This window comes from Camelus bactrianus, chromosome 25 (genome assembly GCF_048773025.1).
Source record: "Camelus bactrianus isolate YW-2024 breed Bactrian camel chromosome 25, ASM4877302v1, whole genome shotgun sequence".
NCBI classification, from domain to species: Eukaryota; Metazoa; Chordata; class Mammalia; order Artiodactyla; family Camelidae; genus Camelus; species Camelus bactrianus.
The window spans coordinates 14,808,129-14,828,576 of NC_133563.1; the positions used below are offsets into that span (position 1 = coordinate 14,808,129).

At 34.1% G+C, this 20,448-nt stretch overlaps 1 protein-coding gene across 2 annotated transcripts in view; it reads left to right on the forward strand.

The window, feature by feature from the left end:
* Positions 1-20,448, forward strand: part of EMC2 (ER membrane protein complex subunit 2) — a 479,224-nt gene that overhangs the window by 44,040 nt on the left and 414,736 nt on the right. For both annotated transcript variants that reach the window (XR_012502164.1, XR_012502163.1), the window contains exon 12: positions 10,764-10,882. The gene's annotated coding sequence lies outside the window, so the exon portion shown is untranslated. The remainder of the gene's footprint in view (positions 1-10,763; positions 10,883-20,448) is intronic.

Genomic DNA, 20,448 nt, shown 5'->3' on the forward strand with positions numbered 1-20,448 from the left:
GCATTATTTCTTTTAAATAGTTTAGTCCCATGTCACCAATCTAATGGACATTTTCAGTCTTTTAAATCATGACTATATTCCATCTATTTTGTGCTCTATTATACACCTCAAGTCTATCAATTTTTCTCCACTTTCTGTTGTCAAGCAGCTGCCATTGCTTGACTCCTGGACTACAACAGTGGCCAGATAGCATCTTCACTTCCCCCTAGTCCATTCTCCACTGCAGTTAGGTGACATAACATCACTAATAATGCCTTTTCATCCTTCCCCTTCTTTAAAACTCTTCAGTTGTTTCCCATTTGTTGCTTTAAACATGACCTATCAGGTTCTATATAGTATCAGAACCAGAAGGAAGGTTCAGATATTTTTAATGGTGAACTGTCTTCAACTCTCCCCCTTTGTTTCTGATTTTAGCTATACTTAAATTCGATGGGGTTACTATGCTTCCTTTTCCCACAAATTTGGTACTCTATTCCTTCTGTTTAAAACAAAGCTTTCCTTGATACATCTTTCAGCGGTCAGGCCCCTCTTATTTTTCCTACTGTATTTTAAAAATAATCTTTTGTTTAAAAATACTTTTAATACTTAGAAGAAGCTGCAAAAACAATGCAGAGTTCCCACGTACCAGCTTCTCCTTACTGTCTTGTGTAATCTTAATACATTGTCAAACCAGGAAATTGACATTGCAGCAATACTATTAACTCAGGTACAGACTTCATTTAGATTTCACAGTTTTTACATGCTCTCTCTCTCTTTTTCTGTTCATGAAGTGTTACATGTGTAGATTCATGTTACCATCACCGCAATCAGGATATAGAGTATGTATCACAGGAACTTCTTGCTTGCTACATCCTCATCTAACCTTAATGCCTACTGTCCATTGATTTTTTCTCTGTCACTATAATTTTGTCACTGTCAGAATATTTTACCAGTGTAGTCATGCAATATCTAACCCTTTGAGACTGGCTTCTTTTGCTCAGCATATTGCCCTTTAGCTCGATCATTGTAGTTGTATGTGTCAATAGTATGTTTCTTTGTATGGCTAAGTAGTATTCTATTGTATGGATGTATCACAGTCTGGTAATCCATTCACCATGGAAAGACATTTGAGTTGTTCCCACAGCCTGTTGGGGTTTATTCCAGATATGCAAGGCTGCTTTAACATTTGAAAATTGGTTAATGTAATTCATCATATTAAGGAGAAAATGAGAAAAACCATTTGATCATATCAGTTGATATGAGAAAAAGCATTTGACATAATCAACACCCATTTATGGTGAAAAGAAAAAAAAACTAATAGCAATAGAAGGAAACCACCTCAGTCTGATTAAAAAAAAAAATCTGCAAAACTTACATAGAAAATCTGATCGTCTACATAACAAATCCCAGGAAGCCTCCAAGAACATCCTGATAATAAGTAACTTTAGCAAGATCACAGAATAATGTAAGGTCAACAGAAATTGTATTTTTATATGCTAACAATAAACACTATTACCACTTATATTTAGAATTGTGGAAAATATTAAGTATAAATTTTTAAAAACTTAAGGGATATGTTTGCTGAAAACTACAAATTCTAGTGAAAGAAAGAAGACCCAAACAAATGGAGAGACATACCATATTCATGGACTGGGAGACAACTTGATAAAGATGTCTGTTTTCCCCAAAGGATCAATGGATTTAATACAATTTCTGTCAAAATCCCAGAAGGATTCTTTGCAGATAGACAAATTTTCTAAAATTTATATGAAAAGGCAAAGGAACCAGAACATCCTACACAATTTTGGAAATGAAGATAATATGGAAGGAATGAGACTGCAAGATACTTAAGACTATATGGCTACTACAGTAAACAGTACAGTGTGGCATTGATTGTGTGGTTTTGTCAAAGTAATAGACACATAGAGCAATGGAACAAAATACAGAGTCCAGAATTGATTCACACCAATATGGCAACTAATTTTGGGGAATGGTACATCAGCAATTCAATGGAGGAACTGTGCTGGGACAATTGGTATTCAACAAATGGTGCTGGAACAATTGGAAATTTATATCAAAAATCCCTCAACCTAGACCTACCATCTTATAAAAATATTAATTCAAAATGGGTCATGGATCTAAAGACAATATGTAAGACTAAAATTTTTAGGGAAAAAAAAAAACAGGAAGAAATCTCTTTGACCTACAGGTAGGCCAGAATTCTTCAAGTGACAACAAGGTGTAATCTTTTTTAAAAAATATGAATAAATTGGACTTTTCTGTGAAAAATACATTCTTTTAAAATTCTGAGAAAGATCATGTTAAAGGAATGGAAAGACAAGCCATGGACAAAATATTTGCAAACAGATACTCAGTAAAGGACTTGAATCCAGAATATATTAAGAACTTTCAAAATTCAATAGTAAGAAAACAATCCAAGTAGAAAATGGGCAAAAGGCTTGAATAGACACTTCAAAGAAGAGGCTGTAGTGGTGGCACATGAAAATATGTTCAGCATAAATAGCTATTAATAGAGAAGTGAAAATTGAAGTTATAATGAGATACCACTGAAACGTATTGGAATGGCTAAAATAAATAAAACACCCATAATCCTATGTGCTGATGATTAAGGGGAGCATATATTCAGTCACTGTGGAAAACAGTTTGTCATATATTTTATATTATCTTGTAACTTTCACTTGGAACATGTGTCACTTTAATTATATTTTCAGGTGATTATCTCCTCCAGTAGATTCTTTAATTACATGGGGTCAGAGGCAATTTTTTTTTTTTTTGTCTACTATTGTTTTTCCAGCTTCTAGCATGGAATTTAAATACACGTACACAGACGTTCATATACACATCTCTCCATTTCTGTATACGTATTTTACTTTGCACCTCATTATATTTCACTTTGCACCTAATTGTAATAATCACAATGGGGTATAGAATGTATGAGCTTTGCATTACAGTACACATGGTAGAAAGCAAGAATAAATCAAATCCTTTATTCTATATTCATTGTTTATTGATATAAAACCTAAATAGTAATTAGAAATTTTGATGCCCAAATTTCAATAAGAAGCATATTGTAACAAGGAGGAAGGTGTAGCTAAGTGGTAGAGTGCATCCCTAGCATGCATTAGGTCCTTGGTTCAATCCTCAGTACCTCCACTAAAAAAATAAGTAAATAAACCTACTTACTCCCTCTCCAAAACAAATAAACAAATGAAATAGCATTTGCAACAAACCATTTCAGCCACAAATGACTGAATTCCAATAATATCAATTACATCTCTACTATTTAACATAAGAAAACAAACATAAGAATGTACAACTCATTTTCAAGTCTTTAGGTCCTAGAAAAATTCCTCTACCTCAGCAAACTGCTGCCACCAAAACAAACTTGGAGACAAGTACTTAGCAAATAAGTCATTAATAGAGAAATATTTACTTGCAGATGTCCAAATAATAATGGACATTTCCAAGTAGAGTAGACAGTAACTTTGAAGAAATCTGAGCTTATGCCTCATGAACCTGAGAGATAAACTATTAAGAATTTCCCTTAACTGTGAATTCAGTTCCTTTTTAGGCAACTTAAATATTACATGAGATCATGGATAAGAATTATGTAAAAATGTGACTGTCAGAGGAATAACCAAAAGAGTTGGTCTACCAAAAAGCATGTTCTTTAAAAATTCTAGGTAATTGTGTGTACAAAAATATATCAATTTAAAATCAATTTGAAGCTCTACAGAGTGGTAACTATAGAGTAGTTTCAAAAGTTGGACTCAAAATGACAGCTGATCTTGGATCCATTTCACTATACTGGCCTACAGGTCTATATGTCATACTCAGTATGACAGACAGAACTGGAGACAACACAGCTCCATTGGCTGGTAATTCCCCAATGTCTCCTCCCCTAGTTTGACTTAAAAAAAAATTACTCTAATACGACTGCAGTTCTTGTTAAGGGAATCAAAGTTGTATGGTTCAAGATAAAAACGATTGAAGAAAAACTGTAAAAATTGTCTTGCTAAAAAGAACTTCAAACAGCATGATATATATGCTGGCTGGAAAAAAAAGTAATGGCAGTTGGGAAATAGACATGGTGTAAGTAGCATCGCAAGTGGCACTCAGGGTCAGAACTCTGATGCTTGCACAAATGCAGTCTTAATATTAGAATGAGAGGGAGTTTTAAAAAGCAAATTAAAGATGTAAAATTAGTTGAACACAATATTGGGCTTTTTCCATGGGGGAGGTTACTGCTAGGTATTTTATTTTTCTGCGTGTGATTTATCTAAAGTTTTTCATACAAGGAAATAGTTGCTAGTCTAAAGAGGATCATAACAGAGTATTTTATATTGTTAATTATATCCCAAGTTAGCATAATAACTTTAAACTTAATTTTCTATTAACAAATTTCATACCATTGGACTAGTTTTTGAATTCTTAATTTTGACAGTCATTGATTAGAAATTACGAAAAAGCTTGATTTTCAGTTGTATTCTTTTCCTTCTACAAGCTTATAGAAGTACGCCACCTAGAGTAAATTTTTTAACTTCTGAAATGTAAAAACTGCTAGGCTGATTTTATGTTATTTTAAACTACAAAAGGGACGAATATTTTAATCAAAATCAAGCTAAATATAATAATTATAGGATTTTTCTATATATCTTTACATTTGACTTTCTTAATGTTGCTGTATGTAAAATAAACTATTTTTAATAGTTCCACATTATGCAATTTACATAATGTGCTCTCTTGAAATGGTTAACAAATCAAATTGAGGAATTACAACTTTTAAAACCTTCAATGGTACTGGGTAATTTTAACATGCTATTATCAGCTAAAATAATTATGGAAATATTAATATAAGCAATGAATTCTGGATATATACATAAATCCAGTAAACATTAATCTTTGTATATTTAATGAATTTTAAAAGTATAATTGTAGAAGATATAGCCATTGAGTAAGCATTGATGCTATAGAGATCTGAATATACGAGTAGGTGAAGTTTTTCAAATGCTAATAAAATGTGAATGAAAAGAACCTTTTATTTGGCTTCTTACAGTTTTTCAGGTGGGCATGAAATATACTTGGTAGAAAAAATATAAAAGAACATGTTTTAAAAATTTTCCATAACCCTAAATATCTATCGTTCGTTTTCTTTCTCTTTCTTTCTTTCTTTCTTTCTTTCTTTCTTTCTTTCTTTCTTTCTTTCTTTCTTTCTTCCTTCCTTTCTTCCTTTCTTCCTTTCTTCCTTTCTTCCTTTCTTCCTTTCTTCCTTTCTTTCTTTCTTCCTTTCTTTTCTTTCTTTCTTTCTTTCCTTTCTTTCTTTCCTTTCTTTCTTTCCTTTCTTTCCTTTCTTTCCTTTCATTCTTTCTCTCTCTCTCTCTTTCTTCATTTATTTTTTACTGAATTATAGTTGGTTTACAATGTTGTGTTAATTTCTCATATACAGCATAGTGACGTAGTTGTGTATATATATATATATTCCTTTTCATATTCTTTTTCATTATAGGCTATTACAAGATATTGAATGTAGTTCTCTGTGCTATAGAGTAGGACTTAGTTATTTATCTATTTAATATATAGTAATTAGTATCTGCACATCCTCCACCCTCCCACTTTTTCCCCTGGTGACCATAGATTTGTTTTCTATGTATATAAGTCTGTTTCTGTTTTGTAAATAAATTCATTTGTGTTATTTTTTTAGATTCCACATACAAGTGATATCATACGGTATTTTCTTTCTCTTTCTGGCTTACATCACTCAGCATGACAATCTCTAGGTCCATCCATCTTGCTCAAATGGCATTATTTTATTCTTTTTTATGGCCAAATAGTATTCCATTGTATACGTATAGTACAGCTTCTTTATCCAGTCATTTGTCAATGGACACTTAGGTTGTTTGTCTTGGCTATTGTAAATAGCGTGGCTACGAACACTAAGGTGCATATATCTTTTCAAATTAAAGTTTCCTCTGGATATATGTCCAGGAATAGGATTACTGAATCAAAGGGAAAACACAGTGTAAGATGTTTAGGCCTATAGGCTTCTTCAACTAGGCAGTGTTAAATAGTGTTGACATTTCTTTCTTTTCCTTTTTTTCCTCCAATTTTATGGAAATATAGTTGATACATAACACTGTATAAGTTTAAGGTATACAGTGTAATGATTAGATACATGTATATATTGCAAATTGTTTACCACAAAAAGATTAATTAACATATCCTTCACCTCACATAATTACTGTCCTGTTGTTGTTTTTTTTTTTTTTTAACATTTTTTATTGTGTTCTGTTGTTGTTATGGTGAGAACATTTAAGATTTACTCACATAGCAACATTCAAGTATACAATACAGTATTGTTAACTATAATTCATACTGTACATTAGATCCCTGGAAATTATTCATCTTATGATTAAAAGTTTGTATTCTTTGCCCAACATCTTACCATTTCTCCCAACCCCCAACCTCTGGTAACCATCAGTGTACTCTGTTTCTTCATGAGTTTGATGTTTTTAGAGTCCACATATAAGTGAAATCATATGGTATTTGTCTTTCTTTATCTGACTTATTTCAATTAGCATAATGCCGTCTAGATCCCTCCATGTTGTCACGAAAGGCAGGCTTTTCTTCTTTTTATGGCTGAATTATATTCCTTTAGATATATGTACACCACATTTTCTTTATCCACTCATCCATCAGTGGATACTTAGGTTGTTTCCATGTCTTGGCTATTATGAATAATGCTGCACTGAACATAGGAGTGCAGATATCTCTTCAAGATAGTAGTTTCATTTCTTTTGGTTATATATCCAGAAGTGGAATTGCTAGATCATATAGTAGTTCTGCTTTTAATTTTTTAAAGTAATCTCCATATTGTTTTTCATAGTGGGTGTTTCAGTTTACATTGCCACCAACAATGAACCAATGTTCCTTTGTCTCCATATCTTCTCTACATTTGTTATTTCTGAACTTTTTAATGAGCCATTCTAACAGGTATGAGGTGGTATCTTGTGGTTTTGATTTGCATTTCTCTGTTGATTATTGATATTGAGTACTTTTTAATGCTTGGTGGTCATTTGAATGTCTTCTTTGGAAAAATGTCTATTCAGGTCCTTTGCCCATCTTTAAAATGGATTATTATTATTATTATTACCATTACTATTATTATTATTATTATTACTTTGCTGTTGAGTTGAATGAGTTCCATATATAATTTAGTTAAGAACCTCCTTTTAGATACATGGTTTGCATGTATTTTCTCCCATTTCTTAGGTTGCCTTTAAGTTTTATTGATTATTTCTTTTGCTGTAGAGCTTTTTAGTTTGATGTGGTCTCACTTGTTGATTTTTGCTTTTGTTGCTTGTGCATTTGGTGTCATAGCCAAAAAAAATTATTGCCAAGACTGATGTCAAGGAGCTTTTTCACTATGTTTTCTTCTAGGAGTTATCTATGTTTAAGACCTTAATCCATTTTCAAGTTAATTTTTGTGAGAGGAGTATGACAGTGTTCCAGTTTTATTCTTTGTACATAGATATCCAGTTTCCCCAGTGTGATTTATTAAAGAGACTGTCCTTTCCCCATTGAATATTCTTGGTTCCTTGTCAATATTGGTTGATTGTATGTGTGTGGATATATTTCTGAGAGCTCTCTATTCTAATTTATTGGTTTTTGTGTCTGTTTTTTATGCCACTACCTTACTGTTTTGATTACTGTAGCTTGGTGATATAGTTTAGAATCAGGTGTTAATGTCTCCAGCTTTGTTCTTTCTCAAGAATTACTTGGTTAATCAGGGTCTTTTGTGGTTCCATAAGAATTTTGGGATTGTTTTTTCTGTTTCTGTGAGAAATTCCATTGAAATTTTGATAGGGGCTACATTGACTCTATAGAAGGCTTTGAGAAGTATAGACACTTTAACAGTATTAACTCTTCTGATCCATAAGCATGGAATATCTCCCATTTACTTGTATATTTTTTAACTTTTTTCATCAAATTTTCAGTGTTATAGAGCTTTCACTTCCTTGGTTAAATTTATTCCTAAGTATTTTATTATTTTTGATGCTATTGTAAATGGGAATGTTAACTTTATTTCTTATTCAGATATTTTACTGTCAGTGTGTAGAAACAAAACTGATTTTTGTGTGTTGATTTTACTGAAATCATTTGTTAGTTCAATGAGTTTTTTTGAGTCTTTAGAGTTTACTGTTTACAAGATCATGTTATCAGCAAACAAAACAGTTTTACTTCTTCTTTTTCCATTTGGATACCTTTTATTTCTGTTTTCTTACCTGTTTGCTCTGACTAGGACTTCCAGTACTATGTTAAATAGGAGTGGTGAGAGTGGGCATCTTTGTCTTGTTCCTGATCTTGGTGGGAAAGTTTTCCATCTTCCCCTGTTAAGTATGATGTCAGCTGTGTATTTGTCATACATGGCTTTTATTATGTGAAGTATATTCCTTCTATATCTAATTAGTTGAGAATTTTATCATGGAGGGGTTTTGAACTTTGTTTAATGCTTTTTCTACATTTATTAAGATGATAAATGATTTGAGTTCTACATTCCTTAATGTTGTTTGTCACATTGAATTATTTGCATATATTGAAGCATCCTTGCATCCCAGGGATAAATTTTTCTTGATTATGGTCTGTATTCCTTTCAATGTGCTGTCAAATTTGCTTTGCTAGCATTTTGTTAAGAATTTTTGCATGTATATTCATTAGAGATATTGGTCTATAGTTTTCTTTTCTTGTGGTATCCTAATCTGACTTTGATATCAGGATAGTACTGGCTTTGTAAAATAAGTCCGGGAGTGTTTTGTCCTCTTTAGTTTTGGGGAAGAGCTTGAGAAAGATTGGCATTAATTATTCTTTAAATATTTGGTAGAATTTCCCAGTGAAGCCATCTGGTTCTAGGTTTTTATGTGTGGGGCAGTTTTTGATTACTGATTTAATTGGTCTGTTTGGATTTTTTATTTCTTCTCAATTCAGTTTTGGTAGGTTTATATTTCTAGGAATTTATCCATTTTTTCTAGGTTGTCTATTTGTTGGTATATGATTGCTTATGGTAGTCTCTTATGAGTCTTTTTGTTTGTGTAGTATCCTCTTTCATTTGTAATTTTATTTATTTAGGTTCTCCCTTTTTTTTCTTGGTAATTCTAGCTAAAAGCTCATGAAATTTATTTTTACAAAACTAGCTCTTAGTTTCATTAATCTTTTCTATTATTTTTCTATTCTTGATTTCATTGTTTTCTGCACTGATCTTTATTATCTGTTTACTTCTGATTACTTTTAGCTGAGTTTATTTTTCTTTTTCTAGTTCCTTGAGGTGTAAAGCTAGGATATTTATTTGAGTTCTTTCTTTTTGCAGTGTAAGCATTTTGCTATCAATGTTCCTGTTAGTGTTGCTTTTTCTGCACCCCATACACTTTGGCATGTGGTGTTTCCAATACATTTTCTAATTTCTCTTTGATTTCATTGTTGACTCATTGTTTTTTAGGAGTTTGTTGTTTAATTTCCATGTATTTGTGAATTTTCCAACTTTCCTTCTGTTACTGATTTCTAGTTTCATATCATTATGGTCAGAAGAGATACCTGCTATGGTTTCAGTGTTTTAAATTTTCTGAGACTTGTTTTGTGATCTAACATATGATCTACTCTGGAGAATGTTTCATGTGCACTTGAGAAGAATGTGTATTCTCCTGCTATTGGATGGACTGTTCCATTCTGTATGTAGGACCTTTTGGTCTAATGTGTAATTTAAGTTCAATGTTTCCTTATTGATACTTTGTTTCCATTATATATATCCATTATTAAAAGTAGGGTATCGAAGTCCCCTACTATTAATTGTGTTGTTGGCTGTTATTTCCTTCAGATCTGTTAGCATTTGCTTAATATATTTAGGTACTCTGTGAGGTACATATATATTTACAGTTGTTATATCCTCTTGATGAATTGACCCTTTTATCATTATATAATGACCTTCTTAGTTTCCTTTTACAGTTTTGACGTAAAAGTTATTTTGTCTGATATAAATGTAGCTACCTACCTCTGCTCTATTTTGGGTTTCATTTACATCATTTTTTTTTCCATTTCTTTTCTTTGAATCTATGTTTGTCCTTGAAGTGTGTCTTTGTTAGGCATCATATAGTTGGGCCTCGTGTGTGTGTGTGTATGTGTTTCATTCACTTATTCACTCTGTGTCTTTTGACTGGAGAATTTAATCTATTTACACTTAAATAAAATATTGGTAGTTAGGGATTTACTATTGTCATCTTTTTAACTGTTTTCTGGCTCTTTTGTGTTTCCTTTGTTCATTTCTTCCTCTCTTACCGTCTACTTTTGTAAACTGATAGTTTTCCATAGTGGTATACTTTGATTACCTTATTGTTATGTTTTGAGTATCTACTATAGGTTTTTGTTTTGTGTTTATCCTGAGGCTTACATAGAACATCTTATGGATATAGCAGTCTATTTTAGGCTGTTAACAACTGAACTTTGATTATATTTACAAAACTCTACAATTTTACTTCTCTCTCCACATTTTATGTTTTTGATGTCACAATTTGTATCTTTTTATATTGTGTATCTATTAATGAATTGTAGGAACTATAGCTATATTTAATACTTTTTTCTTTAACATTTATTGTAAAGAAGCTAACACACTACCATATCATAGTATTATTCTGAATCTGACTTTATACTAAACTTCACCAGTATGTTGTATATTTTCATATGTTTTTATATTACTAATTAGCATCCTTTTGTTTCAGCTTGAAGAACTCCTTTCAGCATTTTTTATTAGGCAAGTCTAGTGGTGATCAACTCCCTGAGCCTTTGTTCACTGGAAAAGTGTTTGTCTCACCTCATTTCTCATGGACAACTTTGCCAGGTAAAGTATTTGTTGTTGGCAATTTTTCCCTTTCAGCATCACACTCTCCTTTCTCCTTCTTTTCTCCTTCTGGTACTTGAATGATGCATAGATTGTTTCTCTTAATGGTGTCCCATTAGTCCCATAGGGTTTCTTTGTTTCTTTTCATTCTTTTTTCTTTTTTCTTCTCTGACTGGATAAGTTCAAATGATCTGTCTTTGAATTCACTGTTTCTTTCTTCTGCTTCATTTGTGCAGTCTGCTCTTAAAGCTTTTATTGACTTTTTCAGTGCAGTTATTATATTCTCTAGTTTAAATATTTCCCTTTGGTTCTTTTTTATGTTTTCTATATCTTTGTTGATCTTCTCATTTTGTTCTTATATTGTTTTCCTGATTTTAGTAATTGTTTATCTGTGTTCTCTTGTAGCTCTCTGAATATCTTTATAACAATGATTTCGAATTCTTTATTGGGCAATTTCTGGATCTCCACTTCTTTGGCTTCATTTATTGAAAATTTACTTTGTTCCTTTGGTGGTGTCATGTTTTCCTGAGTCGTCATGATGCCAGTAGGCTTGCATAGGTGTCTGCACGTTTGAAGAAGTAGTCACCTCTTCCAGACTTTATGGGCTGACTTCAGTAAGGAAAGACCTTCACTTGTGTGGCAGGGCATCTGGTGTATGATGTGACCCTAGGTCTAGTGGTTCAGGGTAGCAAGTGTGGGTGCATGTGGTGACTCTGGATCCTGAGGAGGAATATGCTGTCTCAGTGGCTCAGCCAACTGGAGTACATAACATCAATTATGTGGTCCCTGGTGAGCGCTGTGGGGGATCTTTAGTGGCTGCAGGTTTCTTCAACCATGCTTCCGGGTCCAGTGTCTAGGGACCGAGGCAGGCAGTGGTGGTGACTAGAGCCAGGATTGTGTGGCTCTATGGGCCAGTTACAAATTCCTGTGTAATGACAGGTGCTGGCTGCAGATACACACATAGTGGTGGGGGCCAGGGCAAGCAGCAAGGGCTGGAGCCAACTGGGTGCACTGACAGTTTTGGGACCCCGGCTATCAGCATGCACTCCTGTGGCTGCAGGGTCTTGCCACAGGTGCATGCGTGGCAGTGAAGTTTGGTGCATCAGGAATCAGGCTAGAGGTATGCAAGTGCACAGCTGCATGAGCTAGCCCCAAGGATGTATATGGCATTGGGGGGTCAGCCAAGGGGGTCAGGCTGGTGTTTTGCACTCATGAAGCTGCAGAGGCAGGGTGCCAGTGCAGATCCTAGGCTCTGGTAGGGAGGGAAGCAGGGAGTGAAGAGAGGGACTCAAGATGTTTGGTGTCTGTGAATGTGAAAACTTGTGGGGCATAAACCAGTGAAATCTGTAGGGTCTGTTGTGGTTGTGCTGATTTCCTCAGTAGCAAAACTTCTGGGGTCCTCTGTAGAGGAGATCACTGGGAACCATGGTCACTCTCACTCTGTGACTGGTACTGGTAGCCCCTGCCGTTTTTCCTTATTCCTAGCCGTATCTGTATGTCTCAGCTTTGCCATTTTCTGGGTGGGGTGAAACTGAAGTGGATTCTTCACGCAGTGCCATGAAAGGTTGGGGCATCTGATCACTCACTGCAAGGGGAGCTCTTTCTAGCCGGGGAGTTCCATCTTGTCAAGGAGCAGTGCTAGCCTAGGGGGATAGGGTAGGCAAAAAAGCTGTTCTTCCTTTACTTTTTGTGTGGTTATTCTCAGGTCCCCACCTTGTTACTGAAGTTTCTTAAGTGGACTCCTGAATTCTCCCAGAGCAGACTTTGTTCATGGATAGCTGTCTAATTGTTGATCTTTGTTGACAGATGGAAGCTGGGGTCTCCTACTTTTCCATCTTGGTGATGTCACCCCTCAGCATTGACATTTCATAGTGAATGTGATGGGGGAAAATTTCATGAAATTGAATGCAAAATATTTTGGATTTCAAGTCAAAGCTATTTGGGGAGGTCATGAGACTCTATCTTATCTGCGCTTTAAGATTCTTTTCTCTTCTAGTTTTTGTGTCTATCGATATGTAATGCTCGGAATGTTTGCTTTGAGGAGTTCAGAATTTGGGGCAGCTGTGGGCAAATGATATTTCTTATAACATCCCACAAGGGACCCAATTTTCTATTGAAATGCTGCTTTGATTTATTAGAGTCCTGTGTAGGTGATTTCTACACTTATCCAGAAAAAAAATGGATCTACTCTACTGCAGAGTAGAGGTTTTATTTTTAATTTCCTCTCCCTACAGCATCTAACACATATCATGCCACAGTAGGTGCTTGTAAGTATTTGTTGAATTCACATTTTGTCTCCAAACTAACTGAAGTCGGTGAGGAGAGTCATTCAGTTATTAAACTAACAGTCAAAGTAGGTTATCAGACTGTGAATATTGGCAAAGTTTGAAAACTCTTTGTGTGTGTGTGTGTGTTTTTTTAACTGAGTTAGGCAAACTTTATTTAAGGCACATCAGGATCTCCTTGACAGCAATTATGTGTTGCAGAAGTTCAGAATGAAAGATTTATAAAATTTATCAAACCACTTAAAGTATGAACCCAGACAGAAAAATTACCCATTGAGTGATAATAAATGCCAGTGTTTAAAAAAAGAACCCAAGTATTCTTTAGTTACAAGGGATGCATGCATTTTATTTGTAATACAGCTTTGTGACCTGAAATATGCTGCCCAGAATATCTTCCACTTGCCATGGGGAGTTCTGTTATTCGTCAATGTAGGGTTTCCTACTTGGCAGCATTATGTGTTTATGATGGCATCTGTATTTGCTGGTTGTTGCATTTGCAGTGGAATTTGTATTTTGGCCAGTTGTAGAGGGAGGGAAAAAGGAAGCAAATTAAACTTGACTTCTTGGCAATGAAGCAGTAGCTTCTTGTTCCTTGGACCCATATATTCCAAGAACACCAAATGTAACTGCAGGCGTGTGCCATAGTTACTCTACCTATAACTGATTGTATTTGTGTTGTAATAAAGTTGTATAATACTATTAAAACCAAAAGGTTAAAAACTAAAATATTATGTCTTGTCAGTTGACATACAATTTTCAGGTGGGATTTTAACATGGGAAACTTGCTATTGGAATGATGTTTTTCTTGGTCAAAGAAAACTTATTATCATCAATATCACTGTGTAAGCTTTCATTTACTTAAAACAAGTGAAAATTTAAATAAACTAATTAAAGGAATTTTGATCAATTTTTATAAGGAAAACAAGATATAAAATGAAAGTAAAATGGATTTCTTTTTAAAATTAACTAATGTGTTTTAGAGTCAGTGTTTATCTCAAGCCAGTATTCCAAACCCATCTACATTTATCACATAAACCTGTAATGTTATATGTTTATAAAGATTATCTTCATCTTCTTAGTACTGATTCTTAATATAAAGAACCAAGAATTAACTCCTTAATGTTGACATATTGAACTATATTGCATATATACATTTATATATATATATTTTATACTTTGTAGATTATGTTCATTTTAATTTATGTAATTCATTTTATTTTTTGAACACTGGCAGTCTCTGAGGCAAAGTTTAGTTAAATGTCTACTAAATTAACTTTTACCTCTGTTATACCACAACTATGTTGCACATTTATATTCCCTGGTCTCTGGAAGCTTATGAAATGAATACACTGGTGGCACCAGTATGCGTAAAACAGAAGGGAGTATGGGGACAAAAATCTAATACTTAGATTTTTCTCTCAAGGAGCTTACAGTTTAGTATGAAAGACAGTGAATAAGAAGGAAAATTCTATTAGTGTAAAAAGCAAATAACTATCCAGTAGAACAATATAAGAGTAATTCTTACTGCCTAGTGACTTAATATGTTAATGCTGTACAGCTGCAGATGACGATGTCACTGCAGGTTGGAAGGCTCTGTAAAGACTTAAGGGAAAGGGATAAACTTGGTCTTGGTACTAAAAAATAGTTTTAGATAGAGTGTTGGCATTCTGGGTAGGGGTAACAATTTATGCATCAGTAGTAGGAGAAAACTACCTTCTAGAGGCACAGTAAGTAGGCCTTTTTTGTCAGGATGAGAATTCAGAGAAAGAATGTTGAGAAGTATTAATATATTAGAATAGATATTTCTCTAGCTCTTTACAGTTTATAAGGGATTTCTGTATAATTCTTATTTAATCTTAAATACCTATAATGTAGTATCTTTATTCTATTTAAAAAATAAATGTGGAACTCTAGCAACTAGGAATTACTGTTACAAAATACAAATGAATAAAATATGAATGTAAGCTTTGATGGTCTGAAGAGAAAAATATAACAAAAGGGTAGGGTGGAGATTGGGTGCAACGAAAAATGTGGTAATCTATTTAATCTTTCATTGCAAGGAGGCTGTTTAAAGTCAAAACATGTAGTTTTGAAAGTGCCTTTATCAGAGAGATTACTGGATTAAGATAGCAGAATAGAAGGACCTTGAGCTTACCTCCTCTCATGAATATAAAATCACAACTAACTTCTGAACAACCATAGATAAAAAAGACTGGAACCTACCAAAAATCTTTTACATTTAAAGACATAAAGAAGGAACCACAATGAGATGGTAGGAGGAGTGTACTCGCAATATAATAAAATCCCATATTCCCTGGGTGGGTGACTCACAAACTGGAGAACATGGAAAGTAATTATACTCCAGAGATTCTTCCACATGAGTGGGAGAGTTCTGAGTCCCAAGCCAGGCTCCTGAACCTGTGAATCTGTCATCAGGAAGAGGAACCCACAGAACATTTGGCTTTGGATGGCCAGCAGGTCTTAACTGCTGGAGCACCGCAGGACTGGGGAAAACAGAGACTTCACTCTTAAAGAGCACACAAAAAATCTCATGTGCACCAGGACCAAGGATAAAGCAGTAACTTCATAGCAACCTGGGCCAGACATACCTGCTGGTGTTGGAGGCTTTCCTGGGGATGTAAGGTGGTGGCTGTGCCTCACCCTGGGACATAAAAGCTAGTGGCAGACATAAGGGAAGTATTCATTTGCATGAACTCTCCTTGAGGCTGACATCTTGCTTGGGTCATTAGCACCAAGGCCTGGCCCCACCCATCAGCCTGTAGGCTCCAGTGCTGGGACGCCTCAGGCCAGATGACTAACTGGGCGGGAACACAGCCCCACCCATTGGCAGAAGGGCTGCCTAAAGACTTCCTGAGCCCACAGCTGCCTCTAGACATGGCCCTACCCACCAGAGGGGCAGGATCCTGATCCACCTACTGGTACTGGCCCCTCTTACCAGGAACCTGCATAAGCCTCACCCAACAGGGGGCAGACACAAGAAGCAGGAAAACTGTGATCCTACAGCCTCTGGAACAAGTCCACAAACACTGGCCAGACTCTACCCTGGGACTAGCTGGCCCTGGCCATTGGTGACAAGAGGGGAATGCACTGCTGGGATGCATAGGATGTCTCCTACAGAGGACCACTTCTCCAAAGTTGAGAAACATAATTAACCTACCACATTCATAAAAATAAAAAAAGAAATTTAGATAAAATGAGGTGGTAGAGGAATATGTTCCAGGTAAAGAAATAAGATAAAACCCCAGAAGAAGAACTAAGTTATGTGGAAATAGGCAATTTACCTGAAAAATAGTTCAGAGTAGTGACTGTAAAGATGATCAGAGAGCTTGAGAGGAGAATGGATGCACAGAGCAAGAAGTTATGTCTTTAACAGAAAGTTAGGAAATAATTAGGTTTATTTATTTATTTATTTATTTTTTTAGAGGAGGTACTGGGAATTGAACCTAGGACCTTGTGTATGCTAAGCATGCACTGTACCGCTTGAGCTATACCCTCACCCCCAAAAGTTAGGAAATATAAAGAACAACCAAATAGAGTTAAAGAACACAATAACTGAAATAAAAAAAATATACTAGAAGGAAACAATAGTAAACTAAATGAGGCAGAAAAATAGATCAATGAGCTAGAGGACAGTAGTGGAAATCACTACTGCAGAACAGAAAAAAAAAAGAGTAAAAGGAAATTAGAACAGTTTAAGAGACCTCTGGGATGACATCAAGTACACTGATATTCACATTATATGGATCTCAGAAGGAGAAGAGAGAGAGAAAGCCTGAGAAAATATTTGATGAGATAATAGCTGAATATTTCTCTAACTTGGGAAACCAGTCATCCAAGTCTAGGAAGCACAAAGTCTCATACAGGATTAACCCTAAAGGAAGCACATCTAGACATTATAACTAAATTGACAGAAATTAAAGGTAAAGAGAGAATGTTAAATGCAACAAGGGAAAAGCAACAAATAACACACAGGGGAACTCTTAGAAGACTATCAGCTGATTTTTTAGCAGAAACTCTTCAGGTCAGAAGGGAGTAGCATGATATATTTAAAGTGATGAAAGGGAAAAATGTACAACCAAGAGTACTTTAACCAGCAGGACTCTCATTCAAATTTAATGGAGAAATAAAATGCTTTACAAGAAAAACTAAAAGAATTCAGCATCATCAAAATGGCTTTACAACAAATGCGAAAGGAACTTCTCTAAGCAGAAAAGAAAAGGCCACAACTAGAAACAAAACTATGAAATGGAAAATCTCACTGGTAAAGGCAAGCATACAGTAAAAGTAGGCAATCATCCACACACAAACTGGAAGGAAAGTTAAAAGACAAAAGTCGTAATCATCATCTGTATCCACAATAAGCAGTTAAGGGGCACACAAAACAATTAAATGTAAAATATGATATCAAACCAGTAATCATGAGGGGAGGAGAGTACAAATGCAAGGTATTTAAAATGCATTTGAATTTAAGAGATCAGCAACTTAAAGCAATTTTATATATATATTTTATATATATATATATATATATACACACACACACACACACTACTATACCAAAACCTCATGGTAACTGCAAACCAAAAATCTATAATAGATATACACACAAAAAAGAAAAAGTAATCCAAACATAACACTAAAGATAGTCACCAAATCATAAGAGACGAGAACAAAAGAACAAAAGGGGAAAAAAAGACTTAGAAAAATAAATCCGAAACAATTAACAAAATGACAATAAGAACATACAATCATAATTACCGTAAGTGTAAACGGATTAAATGCTCCAACCAAAATACATACAATGGTTGAATGGATACAAAAGCAAGACTTGTATATATACTGCCTACAAGAGACCCATTTCAGATCTAGAAGACACATACAGACTGAAAGTGAGGGGATGGAACAAGGTATTCCATGCAAATGGAAATCAAGAGAAAGCTGGAGTAATATTTATATCAGACTAAGTAGACTTTAAAATAAAGACTGTTAAAAGAAACAGAAAAGTACAGAGATGGTGGTAAATGAAGATAATATGAATGTTAATTGGTGAAAGACAAGGATGGATGGTATATGAATCACTGGGGTTGGCTTCTGAAGTCCAAGGAGAAGATTTTGCCTCTCCCTTACTCTGAATCTTCCTGTTGTAGCCACTGTGAGTCAGTAATACTACTGAAAACGCAATTTTAGATGAAGTGGGATCACAGAAATTTTGGTCTGTCTTAAATTGATGACAACATAAATTTTTAAAGAATTTATTATGTAAAAATATATTAATGCTGATGAATGTTTTTTCAATAGGTGAAGAAAAATCATTTAGTATAATAACATGAACATTTATGAATTTAAAAAATCAGTGAATACTGGGCAAAGTACATGAATAGGTAATTTAAAGAAGAAGATACTCAGCAAAATACCATTCAAGAAATATTTGTTGGATAAAAAGCAGGCTATGTTAGAATTAGATTTCTACCATAAGAAGGATAAACAGGAGTAGCCTGATTACCAGTAGCTTTGTACATTATACTTAGGAGCATGGACTTCATCCTGTGGATGGTAGGAGTCTACTAAAGTGCTGTCCACATTGAAGTAATATCTTATTAGCGCTGTAATTGATGTATTCGGAACAGACTTAAGCTGGTGAAAAAAGGAAGTAACAGAGTAGCTCAAGTGAGAAAAAAATGAAACTATGGTAGGTATAAAAGAAATGAGAGAAAATAGGCAGATTTTAAGAAATATTAAAACTTGTTTTTGCAATTAACTTTTTTCTTCCAGTTTAATGAGATATAATTGACATAAATTGTATAAATTTAAAGTGTACAGCACAGTGATTTGACTTACAAACATGTAAAATGATTACCACAGTAGGTTTAGTGAACATCCATCATCTCAAATAGATGACAAATTTTAAAATAGAAAAAAAAAGTTTTGTCCTTGTGATGAGAATTCTTAGAATTTACTCTCTTAACAACTTTCATATATAATACACAGTAGTGTTAATTATATTTATTATGTTGCACATTACATTGCTGGTATCCTTTAACTAGGAGTTTGTACCTTTTGGCCACCTTCATCCAGTTCACCCTTCCCAGCTTCTGGTAACTGCAAATCTGATCTCTTTTTCTATGAATTTGTTTGTTTATTTCTATGAGTTTGTTTAACTACTAAAAGTAGTTGGGCTTGATGAAATGAATATTGCAGAAAGTGAGAGATGGCATGGAGTTTAGGAAAAATTCTATTTTTCTCAGTCACTTGTGTGACTACCTTGATAATATAATGTTTGATAGGAAATAAACAGGGTATGGGACATGCATTCCTTCAAATTTTTAAAATTGAGCTTTAAAAGCTACTTAAAGATAATTGTAAATATTTTTATTAAAGATTTTTAAATTTCTAGAGCAATTTTAAGTTTACAACAAAATTGAAAGGGAGGTATAGAAATTTTTCATATACCCTTTGCCCATACACATGTATAGCCACCCCTCACCAGAATGGGACACTTATTACCAAGGATGAACCTACATTGACACATCATAACCACCCAAAGTCCATAGTTCACCTTAGAGTTTACTTTTGGTGTTGTATATTCTATGTGTTTGGACAAAAGTACTATGACATATATGCATTATTATAATATTATGTAGAATATTTTATCTGCCCTAAAATCCTCTGTGCTCTGCATTTATATCACCCCCTTCCCCTGACCCTGGCAACCACTGATCTTTTGTCTCCATAGTTTTTCCTTTTCCAGAATGTTTTTTTTTTTTTATTGAAGCTACATGGAGTTATGAAGTTTTGTATTAATGAGTTAGTTACATATGTAATACCATCCATTCTCCAAATTAGAATGACAAATAAGATAAAACTTGGATAAAATTTTAAAAATTGTTTCTAAGACTACATGTTTATTAATATAGTTTTATATATGGAAAAATATCCAGTGTGATTGAAAATACAGTTGTTATTAAGGTTCTGGCCATTAGATTTAGATCTGGTTGATGTTTAAAATAAAAGAATACTTTTATTAATTTCACATACAGAAATTAGAAGGGGTCAGGTGTCATTTAATATTTCCCTTTTGTGATTGTAACAGTGTAGCATTTCATGTTAACCATAGAAAATAAAGAAGCTTATTTCAGATATACAGATGTTTTTCTATATAAAAATTCTAACATTCAGTTTTTATGGCATATGGAAATGCTCTCAGTGTGTAAAACATTTTGAAAAATTCATTCAGTAACTGAAATATGATCAGTGTCTTCTACT